At 36.6% G+C, this 6,386-nt stretch overlaps 1 non-coding gene across 1 annotated transcript; it reads left to right on the forward strand.

The window, feature by feature from the left end:
- Positions 1 to 6,011: 6,011 nt before the first annotated feature.
- Positions 6,012 to 6,146, forward strand: LOC129399234 (U11 spliceosomal RNA). The gene has a single exon (XR_008627008.1). It is a non-coding gene; the product is annotated as a U11 spliceosomal RNA (small nuclear RNA).
- The last annotated feature ends 240 nt before the right edge of the window (positions 6,147 to 6,386 follow it).

The following is a 6,386-nucleotide window of genomic DNA, read 5'->3' on the forward strand; positions in this document are numbered from 1 at the left end:
AACATGAGAGGCGAGAGAAAAATAGAAAAATTTCAGAGACTCTCACTATATAAAAAAATTTAGAATTAAACATGACATGACAAGAGGAAATACAGAAAGAAAAAGAAGTGTTAGAAACAATGAAAGAATAAGCTTATTTCATTCAAGAATGTTTATAGACCTGAGACTTAGCAAACTTCTAATGAACCAGCGTGCTGAAATTCACATTTCAAAATAGCATAATCAAAAAGCTAACCAATTGTTAAAGACAATGATAAAATAGATAATATTGACACAACCGGCAGGACAATGAGGTGATTTGAATCTTGTGAAAATCACATTCAGTGATTTGGCCAAAGGAGCAAAGTCCCATTAAGCCTGTGTCACCTCACACATATGTGTGTAGATAAAATTAGCAAGATGCAACCTGTGCCTGCGGGGCGAGTGCATCAGCAGCCTGATGGTGTCTTAAGACTTCCTGATACCCCAAGTTATTATTGTGCCTTTGGCCAGACCCCAACCAACAACTTGGGTCCAAGTTCACCCACAAATTAAACAGCCAAAAGTTAGGTATGTGAGAACTACGCCCACAAACCACCTCTAGCTCAGCTATACAAGTTCATTTACTGGCCTTATTTCAGAGACCCATAAATTTCAAAAGAAATCAAAAGCCACAGTTAGGACCGTGGCACCTTGTGGGTGAGCAGCCGTGCCCTGCAGGAGTTATGCAAGAGTTTATTTCTCTGGAAAAGATAGAAATAAGAGTCATACATCCAGAGCCCCACAAAAGAATCTCTGAACCAAGCATCTCTCTGCAAAGATACCTCCGGACTTTAAGACAGGCTGACTTCACCGGGGGGCCTTAGACTGGGTCAGGCGTCATCTCTCCACCTGTCCGCTAAAAATCCCCAGCAGCCACCAACTACCAGAACCCAATGAGAAGTGCAGGTACACAGATTCAGGGATGGCAAATTCCAGGCCTCAAGAGATAGGGCATGGGCCCGTCCTTCTCATACTCCCGTGGGACCGTGGAAGTCAGGCGCAGAAATTGCCTTCAGGCTGCTACTTGAGCTCCTTAATGGGCATGATCCAGAGACACACAAAGGATTGTCTGAACCAAGCAGCTCGTTGCAGAGATTTCTCCAGATCCTAATAATCTAAAATTTTAGAATTCCTGGAGCACTCAGCCGTTCTTGCTATTCATAACAAGCAATACAAGAGAGTATGGGAGAGATTGTCTGCCATAGAGGCAGGGGGAGGGGTGGGATGGGGCGGCAGGTGGGTACTGGGGACCTTGGTAGTGGAAGATGTGCACTGGTGGAGGGTTGGGTGATCAATCATTGTATGACTGAAACTCAAACAGAAAAGCTTTGTAACTGTATCTCCCAGTGATTTTTTAAAAAATAATTAAAAAATAATAATATAATTAGCATTCTGAATAAAAAAAGATACAAAACTATTGAATAAAAAGCAAATCAGTAGGCAAATATTGGTTTCAAAAGACCTTGGTTCTATTGCCAGTTCTATAAGCCTCCTCTTGCACTTTATACATAAATACCTCAAAATTTCTCATGAAACTAAATGTAATCTATAAAAATCAAGAATACATATTAGAAAAAAATTAAATGGCTTTGAGATAGATATTTCTTAGATACAATATCAAAAGAATGATGTACAAAAAAATTGATGGAGTTTACTTTCCACAGAAACATTTTTCTGAATTTTTTAACAGAAAACATTACACATGATAATCTTAGAGAAAACGTTTACAAATCAGACATCTAGAAAGGTAATTGCTTCCAGAATTCATAATTATTTTAATATTCTAAAAATAATTAAAATTCAATAACAATTGCAATTAAATAATAATTAAACTTAATAAGAGCCTGGCAAGCTCCCCATGGTGTATTCGATATGCCAAATACAGTTAACAGTAACAGGTCTCATTTCCCTAGCCCTGAAAGGGCTTCCAATTGTTGAGAAAATTGAGTAAGGAGAGGGTGCTAAAATCTCAGGGCTGGTACAAATGGAGACGTTACTGGTGCCCGCTAGAGCAAATAGATGAACAATGCGATGACAGTGATACTGATACAGTGAATAAGAATAATTACTGTTATTAAAATAGAACACATTAAAAAACTCCAATATAAACCCCTCATATAAACTTCAATGACATAAGGAAAAGAAAGTTCACAGTTAAATTAAACAAACATTTTGGAAGGAAAATACAGACAAGAAGAAAAAATGGGCAAGAGAACCAAATAGACACGTCATAAAGAGACTACTATAATAATTAATGGAACAGAAAATAATATTCAATTTATAGCAATCAGAAAAATACATATTAACATAATTATGCTTTTATATAGTCAAGAGAGCTTATAATATTTAAATTCTTGATATTGCTAAATTTTGACTATTATGCAAAATATCTAACACAGTTCTCTAATACAGTTGGGCTGGAGTGATAGTACAGCGAGTAGGGAATTTGCCTTGCATGCAGCCAACCTGGGTTCGAGATTTCTCTGCCCCTCTCAGAGAGCCCGGCAAGCTACCGAGAGTACCTCACCTGCATGGCAGAGCCTGGCAAACTACCCATGGCTTATTCAATATGCCAAAATCAGTAACAAGTCTCACAATGGAGACGTTACTGGTGCCCACTCGAGCAAATCCATGAACAACGGGATGACAGTGACACGGTGACAGTGATCTAATACAGTTATAAATTAATTTTAGAAAAATTCAATAATCACAATATTAGGTATTCATTAATTATATATTTTGGCTACATACACCATATATAGATCCCTGTGATTTTATTACATCTCATATATTTATAACTAAATACAGTTATGGTATCACACTACACTAGTACATAGTATAGTGTATTCTATGTAGTAGTATCATACTACAATTGTAGTATAATATTATACTATAAAATATACTCACTTATAAATATATTTCACACTATACAAATATAATTATAACAAAATAGGAATTTTATTATAAAATATATTTTATAAACATATTCATAAAACTTACTTTTAAACTTTTTATTAAATAAATCAAAATGAAATATCCAAAGAGCAGAACAGTGGAAATTTAACTTCAACAGACAAATGAAAATCTAGAAATGAACTGCAACATATCACATAAAGTGAAAGGAGAGACACACATAATACTTCCATGCGTATGAAGCAAAAAGTGAGCAAAGATAATTTAGAATATTAAAAATCAGAATATTGATTGATTAAGCAAATGGAGAGTACAAAACGAAAATACCAGAGTTGGAAGATTTTCCTTTATGATTTATTTGCAATTGCACAATTCTTATTATTTGATGATAAATATATATAATAAATAAAACATTTAATTTCTTTGATGATGGCTTTAGCCAGCAACATTTATTTTAGAGTAAGAAGACACTGTCAGGGAAATGAGAGATGACTTAAAGTGATGGAGCATGCATAAGACTCAGAGTTTGATCCCTAGCAAACTCCTGAGCCTGCCCAGGTACAATCTTGTGACCCCTGAGCCTCCCCATTAACAAAATGCCACATTTTCATTTCTTTCTCTTCTTTTTGTGTTTCTGTTTTTTTGAGTCAAACCTGGTTTTGTTCAGTCACACCTGGTTATGCTGGATGTGTGCACAGGATTCACTCCAAGTGGGGCACAGGGGTCCCTGTGTAGTTCAGGGAGATGAAAGAGGCTTGGCTGTTTTAAAGGCAAGGAAAGCATCTAAACCAGTATTATTTTTCAGGCCCCAAAATGCCCTGTTTTTGATGAAACCCCCCCCCAAAAAAGAAAAATCAAATGTGGTAGAGAGAGAGAGAAAGAGAGAGAGAGAGAGCACAGGGGTTACGGCACTTGCTTTACATGTGGCTGACCCCAGTTTGATTTCCAACAATTTGTATCATCCCCAAGCACTGCTAGGAGTGATTGCTGAGCATGAAATTAGCCCCAAGCATCACCAGCCTCACCAGAGGTGTCCCTCTCCCCAGAGAAGATTAAAAAATAAAAATTAAAAAAAATCAAATCTGTATTTATGTTATAAAATTTTTTAAGGATATTTGAATTCAAGTAGTATGTTAACAAAGTTAAGTACAATAAGTACCAAATATTGATATTCCTTTAAACATGAAGTTGACTTCAATATTGCTTATCAAAATGTTTAAGACTTTTAAAATCTTACCATTTCTTCTTCACTGTCTATATACAGCAGCTTAGACTTCTTGGAAATGCAGTCCTTCAAACTCTCATTCCATGGTTTTGTTTCATCGCTGATATAGTAACAGCTGTTGGAATAGCTGAGCCACTCCTCTGGACAATGTTTACAATGACACGCTGGAGGAAGATCACGAGTTATTATTTAAAAACCCTATGTAAAAAATAGTTTTAACATGTGTATAGGTATAAATATATATGTTCATGGCACAGCTGTGTGCTTCACAGACATAGAACATAAAGCAACACATCCGTACACGGGAAGAGAGAAGGCTCTGCTACTATTTCCCTTATGAAAAAAAAAATACTCTCTCTGCATGTCCTGAAAGACAATGAACAAAATGACAATTTTAGAATAGAAAAAAAACTCTCATTAAAATATGGTGGAAGAATTTGAGTCAATTGATAACAATGAGTGTAGTTATACGAAGTGAATCTTCCTCATTTTTGTGTAAAACATGACTCCCTGATAACCATTGCATATGTATTAACCAATTTTGAATTCATTATCCTTCACAAGATTGAAGAACGGAGTTTCTTAAAGTAGGATAGAGACAAAATATTAATAGCACTAATCAGAGTACTTGAAAATCACTAGATGTCTTATGACTCCCTTTTTTAAAAAAATTATGTTTTGAGGTGGTTGCTCAAGGGGCCACTAATGCATGCTCAGAAGGCCCAGGGTCCTCCTGTCAGTTCTTAGTGAACTAGGCTTGTAGCAGGGGCCCAGGGATATGGTACCGCTTCAGCACTGGGATTCCAAGAAATACCTGGGATTCTAGGGATGCACACAGACAGGCTATGGTGCTAGGATTGAAGCTGAGCAGGTAGCTGCAAGGTATGTGTTAGCCCCTGTACTAGTTCTCAGGAAAGCTGACTCCTTATTTATTTTGTGCCTGTTGTTTTTTGTTGTTTGTTTGCTTCTAGGTATATACCAAGCCGTGTTCAAGGCTAACTCCTGGCTTTGTGCTCAGTCGTCATTCCTCGGAGGACTATATAAGATGCTAGGAATCAAAGTAGGGTCAGGAGACTCTTTTTCCTTTTTTTTTTTTTTGCCTTTTGGGTCACAGCCGGAGATGCTCAGGGGTTACTTCTGGCTCTGCACTCAGGAATTACGCCTGGCGGTGCTCAGGGGACCATATGGGATGCTGGGAATCGAACCTGGGTCGGCCGCGTGCAGGGCAAACGCCCTACCTGCTATGCTATTATTGCTCCAGCCCCCTAGACTCCTTTTACTTTAAGGCAAAATTATTTTGTTCCAATATTTCAGTAACTGTCATAACAGTTTTAGTTTTAAATTTGGTCGATTATTTAGGGATTAGAATAAGATGAAATGAACGCAGATTTACCATGAAAACTAATTCAATGCTAAGAAACGAACAAAAGTATCTACTGCACACATTTGGAATGACAATCAATAAAACCCCGCTTTTAGAGACTAATCTTATTCCTATTGTATTTCAATGTATAGTATGTCAATAACAGAACTGCGGAAAGCTTTAGCTAATTAAAACAACTATGGTGGTTCTAAATGAGTATCTTTTCACAATGTTGAATAAGAAGTTCCATCTTACAAAACAACTGTAAGCATTGACCACAAAATTGAATAATTTTTGATTTCTCAAGTATTCTACTATAATCTCATTTTAGTATAGTATAAAGTATAAAAAATTAATTGTATTATTAGAATTTCAAAAAGCATTATATACCTTTCTGAATCCTGCTAGTTAGAGATGCATTATTCAATTCTGGCACTTCAATTTCAGTATCTAGAAAAATGGAAAGTAATTCTATAAAAATTTATTTTAAAAAAGCCCTTCTGCCGTGAGTGGCACACATAGGGCAGCTCACTTGCTCTTCATGCAGAAACAACATCAAAAGATTTTGAAAACAGAGTTTTTTGACAGTAAGGCAGCTAGTGATCATTGGGTTCTGGTGTTCCCCCGAAAAATAATTTTTAATAATAATGATAAGTATAATTATTTAATTTGAGATCAGTTACATTGTCTTAGGTTAAAAAACCTACAATAACATTAGTTTAACCATGAAATAATGATATCGGGCTGGAGTGATAGCACAGTGGGTAAGGCGTTCACCTTGCATCCAGCCTACCCAGGTTCGAGTCCTCCGCCCCTCTCGGAGAGCCTGGCAAAGTACCTGAGAGTATCCTGCCAGCACAATAG

Source organism: Sorex araneus, chromosome 10 (assembly GCF_027595985.1).
Source record: "Sorex araneus isolate mSorAra2 chromosome 10, mSorAra2.pri, whole genome shotgun sequence".
NCBI lineage: Eukaryota > Metazoa > Chordata > Mammalia > Eulipotyphla > Soricidae > Sorex > Sorex araneus.